The sequence below is a fragment of the Rattus norvegicus genome, chromosome 15 (genome assembly GCF_021556685.1).
Source record: "Rattus norvegicus strain SHRSP/BbbUtx chromosome 15, alternate assembly SHRSP_T2T, whole genome shotgun sequence".
Lineage (NCBI taxonomy): Eukaryota > Metazoa > Chordata > Mammalia > Rodentia > Muridae > Rattus > Rattus norvegicus.
This window is the reverse complement of record NC_141548.1, coordinates 87386781-87402500: the sequence shown is the minus strand read 5'-3', so window position 1 is coordinate 87402500 and position 15720 is coordinate 87386781. Positions and strand designations below refer to the sequence as shown.

At 40.4% G+C, this 15720-nt stretch overlaps 2 long non-coding RNA genes across 8 annotated transcripts; one reads left to right on the top strand and one right to left on the bottom strand.

Moving 5' to 3' along the window:
• Nucleotides 1-34: 34 nt before the first annotated feature.
• Nucleotides 35-4421, bottom strand: LOC102550758 (uncharacterized). 5 transcript variants are annotated; one of them, XR_015638502.1, is made up of 6 exons: nt 4278-4410; nt 3991-4187; nt 3561-3697; nt 2592-2667; nt 2274-2396; nt 35-1331 (listed from the first exon to the last, which is right to left on the bottom strand). It is a non-coding gene; the product is annotated as an uncharacterized LOC102550758 (long non-coding RNA). The 5 variants fall into 5 exon arrangements; XR_015638501.1 differs by having other exon boundaries at nt 3881-4187; nt 4278-4401; XR_015638498.1 differs by lacking the exon at nt 2274-2396 and having other exon boundaries at nt 4278-4421.
• A 3237-nt stretch (nt 4422-7658) lies between these two features.
• Nucleotides 7659-15505, top strand: LOC102550655 (uncharacterized). 3 transcript variants are annotated; one of them, XR_015638497.1, is made up of 4 exons: nt 7659-7773; nt 11251-11383; nt 13261-13417; nt 15086-15505. It is a non-coding gene; the product is annotated as an uncharacterized LOC102550655 (long non-coding RNA). The 3 variants fall into 3 exon arrangements; XR_015638495.1 differs by having other exon boundaries at nt 7659-8862; nt 13165-13417; XR_015638496.1 differs by having other exon boundaries at nt 7673-7773; nt 13165-13417.
• Nucleotides 15506-15720: the final 215 nt, after the last annotated feature.

Below are 15720 nucleotides of genomic sequence, written 5' to 3'. Positions count from 1 at the left end.
GAAATGGACTAATGAACACATAAAAAAGATAATGTACCTTGTTAAATAGAGTTTATTCCAGAGATACAAGGATGGCTTAACACGCACAAATGGAAAGTCAAAATATATCACAACAGCAAAGGAGAGGATCGAAGTAATTTCATTAGTGGGTGCAGTAAAAGTATTCATTGAAGTTAAACATGCTTTTATGAAAAAAAAAGCCAGAAGAGATTAAGTGTAGGAGGAAGATACCTCACTACACAAAGGTCTAGATATGATAAAGCCACTGCTTCTGTGTGCTAAGTGAAAGAAGATGAAGGTGTTTCCTCTGAGATCTGAAAAAAAAAAAGATGTCCACATACATTTGCCTCTTATTTGGAACAGAAAAAGGAAATTTTGTAAGAAAATTCATCAGAAGAAAGGAATAAAATAATAATAAGATTTTCGATCAGAAAAGAGGGTGTCAGATCAACCTCTTTTGCGGGAAGATTTTATATACAGAGAAGACTGACTAAAATGTGTTGGAAGAGAAAAACTCAGTAGTCATAGGAAACACAAGCAACAAATAGAAACATTTTATATACCACGAACACACTAACAATTAAAAAAAATTCACCATAGCCCCTGATCAAATAATAAATAGGCTGGAGTGAAGCCCAGTGGCACAGCGCATGTCTGGCATTCTCAAAGCCATAGGTTCTGTCCCCACTTCTGGGGAGGGGAAGGACAAAAACAACAGCAGTAGCAGTAAAATTCATCCCAGTAAAATAGGTAGAAATGAGTGTAACTGAAGCAGTGAAACCCTCCACAACAAAAACTCTAGTGAAAGAATTACGGAGGAACCAAAACCCAGAGACATTCATATGGAAAACTGAATATTTAAAGCAGAAAAACAAAGGTAGATTCCTGCACATAGACATGGGGCAATCCATGACAGTGTGGAAAACCTATCAATGACCGTGCTTCCAAAGAGAAATGATTCCAGTCACGCCAGCATTCATGAACCACCAATAGTACTCCAGAGAGGGTGGTAGCTCAGGAGTCCCTCCCATCTTTGATCTTTGAGGAATCTGGTGCACATCCTACTCGGGCAATCCTATCTTGAAAGCTCAGATGTAAGAGCCCTTTCATGCCCAGAAGACACTCTCTCACACAAGCCCTCCACTGTCTCTGTCTCTTCAAACCATGATGGCGGCTCCTCTGTGGTGTTCTCAGAGTCTCGGAGTGAAGAGATCTAATGCAGACGTTAGTTAGGGCTGAGCACTCCGCCGTTAAGTGTGTTCTGCACTTTGACCGTTCGAGAGTGCATCTGTTGACTGTCATCCGATGCAAAGGAAGGTTCTCTGATGAACCTGAGAAAATAAAGATGAGTATTTAGAAGGCTGTTAGGTTGCAACCTCCATTTAACAAAGTGAGAGTGGTAGGTTCCTCCTGAGACTCCGTGACTTTCCGAGTCACCAGTTCCTGGCCTCCAGCTTATGAGAGTACGCATGCGTGCCCTTCTGTGGAGTGGGCATTGCATGTTAAGAGTGACTCCCTTAACATCCGTGCTACTGCTGTACCAGTGGCTTATCTTTTTAGGTCAGTAATGCTCCAAGTACTCACAGCTGGGTAAACTGCTCACGCCTTTTCTCCCTTGTTAGCCTGTAGGATGTATTCTGGCTCTAGGAAAGCTGGGGGGTGGGAGGGAAAGGAAGCTTCCAGCTTGACTTTTCAGTGTTCTGTTACACAAGTATGTGATGTCATCATCATTAGGGTCTTAAAAATAAAGGTCTGGTGGCTAACCCAAGATACACCCGATGAACAACTTTGAAGGAAGTACCAATACAGGGTAACGCCATTTAAAGTTTCAAGAGAGGCTATGTGTGTTACAGATGGCAGAGCTGGAGGAGTGGAACTGTCCAAGATTCTTGGAGCATAGATGCTCTACCATAATCTGGACCTGCTATTTGCTTTGCTGGGCTTCAGTCTTTCCTTGCTATTTTCACACGTGAACACTTACTTTGTTCCATTGTGCGTTCAAACTTTGGAACTTGGGTTTTTACTCTCTAGGCGTTTGCAATCAAGAATTTGTGTTGAGTCTCAGAAGAGACTTCGCACTTTTAAACAGGGTTGGAACCATTAAAGACTCAAGGACTTTTGCAGACAGACTAGCTGCATTTTGCATTATGAAATGAACAAGACTTCAGTGGTCGGACATTGAATCTTATGATTGACGTGGTGTGTTTCAGTGGAGGGGTGGAGTTGTGATGACTAATCTTTATTATTAACTTGACTGGATTCCAATCACTTACAAGACATGTCCATGGGCATTGCTATGAGGGGGCTCCCAGTGAGGTTTAATTGAGATGAAGGTACAATCTGAATGTGCATGGCACCATGTCATGGTCTTGGGTCAAGATCAAATAAAATGAATACTGAAAGAAAAAACAAAACAAAACAAAACAAAAAGTCTCTCTATATAATATAATTAATATTTATAATATAAGATCAGGAAGCTTATAAAAATATCGCTTTCTATGTTGTCTCCTCACACTCCTCTTCCCCCTCACTGCTATCTTCCTCTGTTTACTTTCCCCCATTATTTCCCTTTCCTCCGTCACAACACTTACCATACCCCTTAGCTTCTTGTGATCCTAGTACCTTCATTTTAGCTTTCAGATTTCCATGTGTATTCTATGTTAAACCCTGAAACATAAAGATTCAAAGGTAGTTTCCACATATGAGAGAATACAGCATGTTTGGCTTTCTGGGCCAAACTCAAGTATAATTCTTCCCAGTTCTATCCACTTCCCTGCAAATTTCCTATTTCATTCTTTATAACTGTAAATCCACTCTGAATGTGCACCAGAAAATGTGGGTATTTTTAATAGTTCATGTTTTGTTCACACCCCATCATGGTTTTTCTTTGTTATAAGTTGGCTATTTTAAGTATACCTCACACTTTTTTTTTTAAATAATTTTATTTGTAGTGCCACCTCAGTTTTTTCTGTCTTTTCTCCCTCATGAATTTTTTTCTTTTAAAAAAAAAATACTGAGCTTGTATTTGGTAAGAGATTCTCCTCCTCATCCCACCTCCACTATTGTTATTATTATAGATTGTTTTATTATTTATCATTATAATAAAAAGTTTAAATAATTTTAAACTTCTGTTTATATTGGATATAATATATCTTCCTGTGTGGCAAATGGACAACCCCCCTACCCACCAACTCTTAAGAGTTAATTTCTTAGTGTGCAGAGTATACAAATTTAGTCCATCACACCTATAAAAGGTCAGCATTTTTATTTTTATGAAAGACAGTTTCTCCTTCCCTGACAAAACCACATGCAGCAGTCTACTTTACAGTAACTCCAAGCCGGTGGGCAGAGGCTTTCTAGCTGTCTGTACCCATCCAGTGGGCCTTTAATTATCCTGTCTTTATGAACAGGGTTTCTGTATTTCTCTCCCAAGATCATATTTCCGCGTCCCAGTCTGGTATCAATCATAACTATAGCCCATAGCCTTACATCATACCTAGCTGTAACGCCTCTAGGGGGCTGAGCTTCCCACACAAGTGCTGGTCTATCTTAGAACTCACCTGCATCCCTGATCTGAAGGACTTTCCCCCAGTCTATCTGTGCATTTGGAAATATTTTCCGGTCTCTTTATTGTGACATGTGGGATTTTCTTGCATCTGTAGGTCACTGCCTTTCAATCTGCCAACACTGGAACACACTGTTTAAAGAAAAGCAGAGTCATATGAAAATATTTTATCAAAACATAGCATTTTATGGTTTACTCATTTCTGATTCACTTTTCTTTGGTTATTTGCTTAAACTGCCTTTGTTCGCTCAAAGCAACTACTTTTTTTTCCAGGACACGTGGTAGGAAAGACGTATTTACTATCATTGGACATACAAAGGTTTTAACTGAGAGGACGGTTCTGTCACGCGGCATTTTGTGAATGGAGGAGGGAATATATTTCACATTTGTATTTATTTTCTTGTCTTTGTGCTGGAGTTTGAAACTCCCCTCAAGAAACGTTGAGTCTGAGAGCCATTCCCAGCTCAGGACATTGGTTCTAGATACATGGCTCCATTCAGACTGAACATTTTTCCTCTATTTCTCAAACCATCAATTCCATCTGTACTACAGTCCTCGTAGGTGAGGAAGAAATATGTCTTTACAACTGTCACACGGATAGACGAATGTGTCCTCAGCAACTCTGTAAGTACAACGGCAAAAGAAGTTAATTATTGCCAGAGAAATGCAACTAAAACAATCTTTCAGCAGGCTGAGTTCTTTAAACACTGACCATTTATTCTAGCACCAATGAGGTTCAGGTTAGCCCGGCTGTGTTCAGGGGAGCGCACTCATGTGTCTATATGATGAGGATTCAGTCATCGAGATTGGGCCCAGACAAGGAAGCCTGGCTGGGCTATCAGCGTCTCAGGGAAGTGAGGGCTCAGCCAATCTATGCTGTTTTAGGGACCGGAAGAAGTGAAGAGAGCCAACCAAATGCTTAAGGGCTCAGCCAATCTATGCTGTTTTAGGGACCGGAAGAAGTGAAGAGAGCCAACCAAATGCTTGGATGTTTCAAGTGTGCCCTGTGTCGGCTGACAGCCCATTGGTGAAAACAAATCACATGGTTAGTCTCAACGTTACTAAGACGAGGAGTATCTGGCTTTTATGGAAGCTTCTGAAGCATCATTCAAAGTGTATTCCGTGTAGAAAAATCATAAAGTATATTTAGTCTGGTTTCCCCCCAAAAAAACTTCCTCTGGATAAGTCCTACAAATTTCTTGTCATAGTTTCAGGAAATTCTGAAATGTTCCATCTTCTAAAAATGCATGTTGTCATCTGTTATAATTGTGAATGTCTACTATTTTCTGAGTATTTACTGTGTGTCAAATAATTCATAACGCTGCAAAATAAACCCCAATCGCATTTCAGCATAAAAGTTATCATTTTAATTTTAATTTTTCAAATAAAAGAGTAGCTCAGGTGGGCAGAAAGGGGATCTCTGTGTCTCTGTCTATTCGTCAAACCTTTTTTTGGTCTCTTTTTTCCTTCCATATATTCATATCGCACTATTCCAATGGTCTAGCCTTTGTTTTTTTTTATCATATTCTATCTTATTTCATTTTATTGTTATCACTTAGAAGCCTGTTTGTTTTCTAGTGAGAGACAGAGAGGGGTGGATCTTGGTGGGAGGGAAAATGGAGAGGAATTCAAAAGAGCAGGGGGAGGGGGAAACTGTAATCAGGATATATTATTTGAGAAAAGTATGTATCTTCAATAAAAGAAAAAAAACCACAGAAAGTGTTAATAACTGGCTCTAGGTCAAGCGACTAATAAATGCTAGTATATACGTTAAAACTCCATTGTCTGTGAGTCTCACGTCCATGCTTTGAATCCCTGCCATATTCACCAGTAAATCCCAACCAAACCTGCTGGAAAGAGTCAAGTTTTGAATTCTGAACTTGGGGTTTCTGAACGATTAAAGCAGACTCTGTGAAGGTGTTTCACCAATGTCTGTCATTGGTTAGACTGAACAACTACTGACGTTTGCATGTCTTTCTAAAGCAACTGACTAGCTGATTCATGTTGTTTTTACCAATACTGCTATCTTGTTGTATAGTTTTCTAATTATATTTGTCCTGTGAAGTCTGGCTTGCACTTCTCAAATATAAATCTATTTTCTTTCAAGGTGTCTCTGACACTCAGTTCTTCATACGTTTCCAAAATGTCAAAAACGCATTTCTAACTTTTTCAAAGTAATTTTTAGAAACATCGCAAAGCATGTGTTTTCAACATTTTCTTCATTGGATCTATCTCCAGTGAACACATGTGCCTGATAATTTACAACCCCAGGAAAAATCCAAGCGCAAAATTGTCAGTAGGACTGTCTCTGTATTTACCACTTTAAAATAGTGGATATTTTAATAGTTGATAGTTGTTGGGTTTATGGTGAAAGAAGAGTAGAGATGTATAAAATGATGATGGGTTAGAAATATAATTACCCAGCAGGAAGTCTAGCTAGTTTGGCTCTGTGACTGGTTTTGTCTCCAACTACCTTCCTCTCAGGAAGGCCACACAGTCCTTCAGAGAACTAACAGGGCACAGTCTCCCCTACACCAAGGCCAAGCTGATCACTTTGAACCTTCTGTTGTTTTCCACTATTATTTTTGATATAGGAATTTTTCTAGTGATAGCTTATCTCTTTATTTTTTCTGTTGAGAAGAAAGATTGATGGATGTGTAGAGTCTGTCATGAGTTTTCATATGGGTGGGGGCTTCTCATATTAAACATGATCTAATGATTAGACATTGATTTCAGATGTAGATTTTTGAGAACAGTCTGAGAATGTGCATTGGCCTAGAAATGAAGTCATACAGTTACGTGTGTGAGCCTTCTCTCAATGCCAAGACAAGCAGAGCCAGGATTTTACAAAGGGTATAAAAGAAAAATAGCAATTAATTGAAGAAAAAATTGTTTTCTTTGACTCTCAATGACACAGACCATGTACTGAAACTACAGTTTGCACAACAAGAATAGCAAGGACCATGATATCCTGGACACTAGGCTGCTTGACTTCTTTGAGCTCTTGAAGCAGTGGTCCTCCCTTCTCCCCAGGGTTGTTAACAACCTGCCCATGAAGACAAAGGAAGAATCAGGGTTTCAGAAGGCCTGTGAGTATGTCAGAGATGACAGATTTATCTCCTGGATCAGCTTCAGCGAGGCAGCTCAACTTTTTTTCTGGGGTGAACAATGCTTATATAAAACTTTGGGGAGGGGGTAGGAATTTCCATGGTTTTAGCTGAAGGCTAGGGTTCTGAGATACCTCAGGACCATGGGCAGGCATTCCAGGAATCTCAGGTGCTTGCTGAATGGTTTCTTATCAGGAGAAAGGGAACTGAATCTATAATTTCCCTAAGGGATATGTGACATTCCTCAGGTAGAGGATGTGGGGTTTGGGATCCCCCAGGTAGAGAAGAGGAAGCCTGGTTGACAAAGGGAGTCTGCCATTTTGTGCCGAGCTCAGGGCTTTCTGGTACTGTCAGACTTCGACCTTAGAAGCAGAGCTTCCCAACAGAAGCGGTTCTGGAACCTTACCTCCAGACATTTTCAACTGTAACCTGATCAAATGCCTCTCTCTCAGATGGTGCAATGTTTGGGGCAAATGAACTTTTAATCAGAGTGTATGTGAGAGATGAGATTTCCACACTGGCTACATGTCTGTGCATGTTCTTCACTTTTTGAATGCATCATTTTTTTTCTTTTATGTTAACTTCCTTACTTGCCTTTGAATTTATATAAATCACAGAAATATTGCTTAGCAATTCTGACTCTTTGATTTACTTGGAGGAGTGAATTCCCATTCCCTCAGTCACTGATTGAATGAATTCATATCATGGATTCTTGGTCTGACAATATAATCACATGAAGAGCTTCAATTGTACGAGAACCTTGGATGAAATAATTTGGTTAAGAAGGAGAGTTTTGGGGTGCAGTGGAAGCATTAAGGCACTGTGAGCAAGTAGGTGGTGGAGAGGTGAGCGAACGAGAAGCTGAGCAGTTGACAGGCTATGAAAACATGCGAAAGTGAAAACACCACAGCGGAAGTGAAAACGTCACAGCGGAAGTGAAACCGTCACAGCGGAAGTGAAAACGTCACAGCGGAAGTGAAAACGTCACAGTGGTACTGTTCTTGCTCCTTGGGAAATGGTGAAAGAATGACACGGACCGTCAATAGAGCCTGTAACGAACACAAGTTTACACCTTCTTCCTTTGAGAGAACCCATCACTGTGTGAGTCGCTGTGACTCCCACAGCTGCATCCGTCCTAGCCCAGGAAGAAGAGCAGGACCCGCAGAATGGAGACCAGAGCTGACTGACATGTCCCGCTCGATATGCTTCCCGCTATTGGCCTGTCTGCTCATCTCTGTAGTTTCTCGCGGTGGCGATTCAACCGCAAAACTGGACAACTCTATCAGGAATTATAATTTTCTGTGCTACGTTTAACTTTGGCTAGGGATTTATTTCCCTTTGAATCTTTGGGTTGGACAAACATTTAATCATCCCACCGTTCAAAAGTTGTCGTTGCTTATGTGGCATAGGCGGGCGTGGCTGCTATGATGAGCAAGGATGGGGTGGAGAGATGAGAATGAAAGAGAAGCAGAATGGTTTGAGCACTGTGAAGAGAGGTAGAGCCAGAGATGCGAAATGGTGGGGGACAGCCAGATGTGAGTAGCCTGAGATGCCACCTGAGGCCATGGTGAGGTCCTGGCCATCCTGCCACCGAGGCCGTGTCTGTGTCTCAGACCTTTTGTCTATTCGTGATCCATGTTACCACCAAAGGCCATGTGGATGACCCTGGTCTGGGTTGCTGTCAGGGGCCATGTTTGATGCCCAAGGACTGTACAGAGTAGTTGATCACCTCATCTCGGCACACAGTAGAGCTGGCCCTGGTGGCAGGGTATGGGTGAGCTGGCCCTGCCCCTTGTGGTTGAGTGGTGGCAGTGGGCACAGGAGAGATAACGCCCTCCATCCCCTGTGGCAGGCTGGAGAGCAGGTTCTGCCCCTCACTAGGGCAGTGATGGAGAACTGGTCCTGATGGCTTGGGTGCAGAAAGCTTGTCCTAGCAGGCAGGAGAGCTCACTCACTCCTCACTAGGCAAAGCAGGAGATCTGACCCTGGCAGTACAGGTCTAGGAGATCTTGCTGGTAGGCTAATTCAGTTCCCACCCAGCCCAGATCCAGAACTTTGAATTGGACCATCCCAACGTTCACCCCATCTATGAACTGAGAGAGTATGTGTAGGGGCTGCTGGTCCTGTCAAATCGAAGCTGCAGGATCTCCATGACACAGAGGTGGCTGACTGCCAAACGGGGAGTGGTAGGTATGTCTTGGACCTCGTGTGTGATATAAAACACAGATTCCAAGGAGAAATGAGGAGGAGAGCACCTAGTGAGTTTGAAGCATGGGGACAGATGTGTGTTTCTAGAACGAGGTGCTACTGTTTTGTATGGAAGACTCTTCCTGTAGACATGCGTAAGAGGGACTGAGTGAGTGGGGACAATACGGAAGCTGGTTTCGTGGGATAGTCTTTCATTGTGTAATTGTGCAGTATGTACCCTATGTGTGTGGAGGCAATTTCTTGAAGTGGATCATCAGGGGTAAAGTGGGAGCAACTGACCATTTATGGTGATTTCTGGACGTTGTATAGAACTTTTGGTACTTTTGACACCTGTATGTTGGTAGTGCTACATCTGAACTCATTCATCTATATAAAAATCCAAATTGGGGAAAAAAGATGAGAAAATAATGTTTTTGTTCCACCAATAGATGGGACTAAGAAGGCTAAGAGAGTGAGATTTTATCTTTAACTCCGTCAAGTTTTTAGCTTCAGTGGTCATCCACGTACAAGGATGATGAATTACTTTTGGGCATGGAAATTTTATGATGAAAGTCTCATTTAAGAAACAAATTCCCTCTGTCCCTTAGGCTCTCTATGGGAACTGCTCCTTTAGGTGTACATCTAAGGTCAATTCTCTTAACAATTATTTGTTTGAGTAGGAATTTCCCTGAGTGGTCTCCAACTGTAACACTGAACAGTTTACCAATAATGACTATTTAAAACTGTGCCTTCAGTTCATAAAAGTATTTTTGAGGAGTTTTTTTTAACTGTACTCACAGTAGAATAGCACGTCGAACTGGGCCTAGAAGGAAAAGAGTATTTTGGGAACTACTACTTGAATTGTGATGATTTTTCTGTTTATTAGCAATTGAGAAAATGTGCACGATTTTAAATTTGCAACATTCAGAAGAGCCAGTAAAAGAATACAAAATATTTTGTTTATGTTGTCTGAAATAACTTATAAGTTTCCTACATTGTTTCTTATAAAATTTGGTGTTTCTTTAATTAAAACACTTTTCTGAGATAAAATGAATATTTTAAAGGTATTAGCAATGCACACAAAACTCATTCATTGTATTTTGTTGGGGCAGGTCTTATTTAGCTATTAATTTTTTGTAAAAATAATATAGAATAGTTAGGGGAAATGTAAAGAACAAATTTAACTCAACCCTTTTTCCTTCCTTGCTTCCTACCTCCCTTCTACTGTATCTTCTTTCCTTTCTTTCTTCTTTAAAAAAAAAGATATTTTAAAAATTTTAAAATGGTGTGTGTGTGTGTGTGTGTGTGTGTGTGTGTGTGTGTGTGTGTGTGTTGTTTGTAATTACCTATGGAAGCCAGAAGAGGGTACCAGATTCCCAGGAGCTGGGATTTGATGTGCTTGTTGCTTGGGAACTGAACTTGAGTGTATTTGGCCCTTAAATGCTGGGGCATCTCTCCAGGAGACTCCGTCCCACAACCCTTTTTAAGGCTTGAGTATGGCTGAGAACACATGTGAGAACCTTTGACCTTCCTCGTGCATTCTGTGGATGAGAGGAAGTTTTTCATTTGAGTAACTTGACCTTTGCTCTTTTAACCAAGAGACCAAATAATTGTGAGCACATTTGAGGATACCAGAGCCTGTAGTTTGAAGTACAAAGTGAATCTTATTTTGTCTGTAGGAAATGAATACTACCATCTCTTCCTCATTAATATTTTAGATCGTGTGTGTGTGTGTGTGTGTGTGTGTGTGTGTGTGTGTGTGTGTGTTTAGATCATCGCCGTGGGAATCAGGTGACTTGGGGCAAGCTCTGACCTAGATAATGTCTGAAACTCCTTAGGCAAAGATTCTCTTTCTGGTTCTTTTTCCTTCTCTATAAAACAAAGAGGCCAGACTCATTTCTCTGTGATTCCTTCCACTTTTCAAATTCTAGAAAGCCATAGTTTATGGTAATACTGGGTCTCTTCCAAATACTATTCTTTATATTTGAGTGCCCATTGTGATTTATAGAATCTTGGGCCTTTTTAGGTGAAGCAAATTTTGGATCCCATTCTGAGAAATCTGGACAGACAATGCAGTTTGGCTAGTGGATTATGGGTGTAATCCCATTACTGATACGTACAGGAGGATTTGTTCCGGTCTGTTTCACAGAGTATGACTGCAAAAAAAAAAAAGTTTTAAACCAAACACCAGGATTTGAAATTTAGGTTTATTTCTGGTTTTAAAATGTCAGAATTAGAGGCCTGCTTTCATACTAAAGGCACGGCAACTTTTCTTCCTTAGTATTTGCTATTCTCAAAGACATAGTTACTGGAATTTTGAAACGGGTCAAACTGCTTTTAACCTGGCTACTGTTATTCAATTTTTATCAATTCTTCATTTTCTGTTAACAGGAAATCTGTTTCATGCCTTCAATATATAAAAGGTAGAAAGATCATGAAGTAGCCCGAAGCAGATAAATATTGACCCAGTAGAACATGCGTGCTACCAAGAATTAGAATTAATTTTGTCACGGGACGAGGCCAGGTACGTGGCAGCCTCTTCACCGCTAACTTCCCTCTGGATCGCTCTCCCTTGCTTTCAGTTTTTGTTTAGTAAACATCTGCTTTCCGTTAGATTATTTATCTCCTTAACCTTTATAAATGGCAATGAAGTCCACTGGCCTGTCAATAGCATGTCATTTATTTGTTGCTACAGCTGAGCCTGACCTTCATTGATTTTATTGGAGTAATTTGCTGGGAATGATTTTTTAATGTTAGATTTATTGCCGAGGCACTTCATTGTCAGGTAATTGAAGTAAATTGTAATTTTTTTTTTCAAAATGAATGCAAGCACAGCAGGGTTATACGATTTTCAAGGATTCTTTGCTATTGGGAGAAACATACAAGCTCACTTTAAAAATCTGTGAATGCAGATTATTTTGAAAAGTGTGTGTTTAAAATTTTTAAGCTTCTCCTCAAAGGTGGCTGGGTAGCTAATAACAAATTAGAATTCAAAAATGATGTTGCAAATGAAGTTAGGTAAACACATAAATGAATCAGCAGCAACATTACCTCTTACAGAATGGTTATAGCTGTTTTGAGCTACAGATTCGGGTGAGCATAGTAATGTTGTATTAACTCATTCTCTGGTACGATTAACATAGGGTTAGTGTATTGTACTTTGTTCTGGAAACACTTTGTCCCCACAATACTGACTATTGCTGTCTCTAAGTGAGGCTGTCTTGGTATCTGTGTATTTTATCTTAGTGATGTTTGGAGTTTTCACACAGCTGCTCTGTCCACACAGTAGAAGAGACAGTAAGTCATATTCCATAGGTTATAGCATGTGTTTCTATGTGATTGAAGGATGCACTGTTGGGTCCGAGGCTAGCAGGAGAGGATCAGAAAGTTTTGCCAGCAAAGCTGGTATTTCCATTACTCGGGAACTGGATTTTGGTTAGAAACGAAAGAAATGTTCTAACTCAGCTTTCAGTATCAGCCAACAAAACGTGCCGAGTTTTGCAATCTAAATGAAGATCCCTTCTTTGTTAGGAAGACTCTCAAGATGCTGGAATTAGTTGGGGGAAGGTGGAACTGACCTTTAGCCTTATTCTCAAGCGAGTATTTCCACTGTTACACTTGCTTAGGAGCAAAATCAAAGATGGGAGATTGCCAGTCACCAACAGAGAAAACACTGGGTCAAAATATTCTGCAAACATGTTCTAAATGCAGCTTCTCCATTCGCAGATTCCTATTTTAAGGCAAAATAAGAATTTCTTAAAAGTAGAGTTTTAAACTATTTGAAAATGAATTTTATATAGTTGGAAAATTTGTGGGAATAATAACTACTCTCGTCTGTGTGTAATGGATATTACTGATCTAATCGTTTCTGTTCAAGTGGCCCATGAGTCACTTGCCCATCATATACTGTAGAGTTTATTTTGTATCCACTGTAATGGACACATAGATTACTGCATCACTAGGCCTTTAAGATTCACACGTGCTCTATGTTGGGAGGGAGGAATAATTACGTTAAGAAGAATATTCATAAAGTTCGGCCAAGTAGAGTCTGCTCTCACGTACTGATTACACACAGATTAAGGCAAGTGAGCTGGAGAACTCCTCTTCAGATGGGACCTCAGACTCTGTTTTAATTTAAGCAGAAATTACAAGGAAAGGAGATATGCGAAAACTCCAGAAAGAAACTTCTTGCTTTTAAATCGTCACGCCTCTCAGCTGCCTCGGCTCCTGTCACTGTTATTGATATGAGGAATCCATCAACATATTTTGGTGGGTGATTAAGAAACCTGACCTTTCCTTTTGCAGGTACAAATAGGTAGTTCTTCAGCGGCTGTAACTGAACGACAAGATAATTCTATCCATTTAATATTGAAGTGATGTTGACAGCATCGTTCTTCTCAGGTTGGAAACAGGACAGCGCCTGGGCCTCTTCTGCTTCAGCCTGTTCCGCCAGTGGGTGATGGATTTCCCTCTGACTAATCGCTGTCACATTAACCCGCAGTATTTCATCCTTCAGTGCTGTCAAGATAATGACGATAATCCAAGTGGCTCATTGTAGGTAAAGGAAATTATATGAGCAAAGTAATATCATAAAACAGTGTTTAAATATTTTAATTTCATTTGTCAGGGCTGCCCCAACACTTCATTACGCACATAACCATCTCTCATCAGTGGAATTAGTGCATTATTCATTACTGTTAATTATTTTCACATAATGGCTGCCCTGATATATTTAACCTCCACATTATATCTCAGATAATGGGTCTGTAAAATTGAATTGTGTGAAGAGTGGAGTTCTAAAGCTCATTTGCCGAACATCAAAGAACAAAGAAGGGGAAAAGAATTCTAAATGGGACGTTTTGCCCAGCTGGGGCCAAACATTTGTTTCTGTCTGATTTGCATACAGAAAATAGGTGGTGCAGAGTGGCTTAATATGGTATGGGCTGATGGATCCCGTTACACAACCAATTAGGATTAGATAATATCACACATACCTAAAACAACTTGAGAGTCATAGCGAAGAAAGCAGGGCACGCATAGGACGTCCTATGCAGGACAGAGAAAATAGCATTCCTTTAAGGGGACAATTATAAAAGTAAATAACGTGTGTGTGTGTGTGTGTGTGTGTGTGTGTGTGTGTGTGTGACAGAGAGAGAGAGAGAGAACACAGAAAAGGGGGTGAGAGAGATGCAAAGTTTCAGATTTATTTCATGAATAAATTTAGTTTTGAAAAGTATTAAAAACTAAGAAAATCACAGAAGTCAGTTTAAATACTGCTCATTCATTTCTATCACGACTGGTGTAAAACCAGCAGCTCATGATTTCGCAGTAACTGAAAGTCTTTCAGTGTTCATGTAAACAAGACATCAATTTAGGACCAACTGAGCTATCTGTGCAAGAGGCCACTTTTATGTTACTACTTCATAATGATCTGATTAGCCATGTCCACACACATCTATCTTAATATGTGTTCACACGACCCTGAGTGTGGTAACGGAACCAAAAAGCCAGGTGGAATCGGTGGGATTTGAGAGGGGGTATCTTGAGGGAGAGCAACTCTGCAAGTGACGCAAAGTGTTTTCTGAAGCACAGAGTCTTGGCTCTGAGGTTAAACGAATGCGTAGTTCATGGAAAGTTTATGGGTACTTTTATAATAGTAACTGGTTTTGTTTAAAATTAAAAGCGATGACTGTATTTGCGGTCTATCTCATCCCGACGGACATACATACAATTTTCTTAAAAGTGAAGCCAGCTAACGTTTTCCTAGCTCATGCAGTGTCTTAGAAGAGCAGCTAAAGTCTGCTTCCTCTCAGAATCTTCACTTCCGTGCGGTTCGTGAACTACGGTCCGAACAGTCTGTGCTACATTTCTGGGCTCGGGCATTTCTCCGGTTCCTTTCTGTTGTGACAAATGAGTTTGACCAAAAGGAGCCCAGTGGGGATCACTTACCTCGGTTTACAGATTACAGTCCATCACTGAGGGAACTCAAGCAGGAAGCTAGAAGAGAAGCCTTGCGGGGTGGAGCTTGCTGGCTTGCTTTTAGCAGAGTACAGACCCAGTCAATTTGACTAGCCACAGCTACCCCTGGGTGCCACACTTCGTATCCTTCACTCTACATTGCTTCCTTCCCTCCCCTCACACCCTTTGACTATTGTTAAAATTCCTGTCTCTGCATATTTGACTTGTTTATTATTTTTTCTTTGTGTGCCTCTGCATATGTACACAGGTGAACTCGGAGCCAGAAGAGGGACACGCTGTCTGGAACCGCAGGCTGTGGACCCCCTAAGCTGTGAGGGCTGAGAACCGAATTCCGGTCCTCTGCAAGGGCAGCAAGTGCCGTTGCCACAGCCTTTTTGTTTGTTTGTTTGTTTGTTTGTATGTTTGACTTTTTTATGAAAAGCAACTCCATGTACAAATGATACCATCCAAGGTTTTTCTTTCTCTGTATGGATCACTTCGTTTGCATAACGACATCCATAAAGCTTATTTGTTATACGGCCAACGGCAAGATCTCATTCTTTCCAAGGCTGAATAATATTCCACTATATTTAATACAATGTACTATTTATTTATTCACCAACAGAGTTACATTGATGCCATACCTTGGTCTATTATAGATAACATTAAAATGAGAATTAAAGTGCAGATGTGTTTTTGATGTATCAATTCCAATCTCTTTCTCTTTCTCTCTCTCTCTCTCTCTCTCTCTCTCTCTCTCTCTCACACACACACACACACACACACACACACACACAGAGTAATATATGCACATATATACTACTATATATACATACACACACAGAGACATGACTGACTGAAAACAGTTCTTTGACTATTTTGCTGAATTCAAACTTAAAAACA